General features: G+C 67.5%; 1 protein-coding gene across 1 annotated transcript in view; it reads left to right on the top strand.

The window, feature by feature from the left end:
- The window catches only part of POP4 (POP4 homolog, ribonuclease P/MRP subunit), an 8,941-nt gene that overhangs the window by 4,531 nt on the left and 3,911 nt on the right, over nucleotides 1-499 (top strand). The window lies entirely within an intron of this gene.

Raw genomic sequence — 499 nt, forward strand, 5'->3', positions numbered from 1 at the left:
GCCGGAGGCTGGAGGGGGTGGTGCCGAGATGCCTGACAGTTCCCCAGGTGATGCGCCCACAGCCGGAAACCCATGTAAGAGGACTGGACACCCACTGTGAGCAGATCCAGCTCCTGGGCCGGCTGTGCCGCCTCCTCGGGTCAGAGGCCTCTCCTTCAGGCCCGAGCTTGGCTCCGCCCTCGCTGGCCTCAGTCACCACTGATTAAATGCCGCCCTCTTCCTCCCCCCAAAGACCAGGGAGTCTGTTCCTCCACACAGAGGTGTGATCTCGTCACCAGGGTGGCCTCAGGGACAGTGGGGGCCCTGGCGTCTGGCCTGGCTGTCTGTGTGACCGCCATGGTCAGGATGTGGCTTTCGCACCTAGACAGCGGTGGGTGGGGACAGGCAGCGCCCCTCTGTGGGGGAGGCAGCCTGCCTGCGAGGGCCCGGGGTGACTGTGCCTCGCAGAGCAGTGAGCCCCCCCTCTGGCTGTCCCCCCAGCGCCCGGGAGCCGAGCGCT

This window comes from Myotis davidii, unplaced genomic scaffold (genome assembly GCF_000327345.1).
Source record: "Myotis davidii unplaced genomic scaffold, ASM32734v1 scaffold181, whole genome shotgun sequence".
Classification (NCBI taxonomy): domain Eukaryota; kingdom Metazoa; phylum Chordata; class Mammalia; order Chiroptera; family Vespertilionidae; genus Myotis; species Myotis davidii.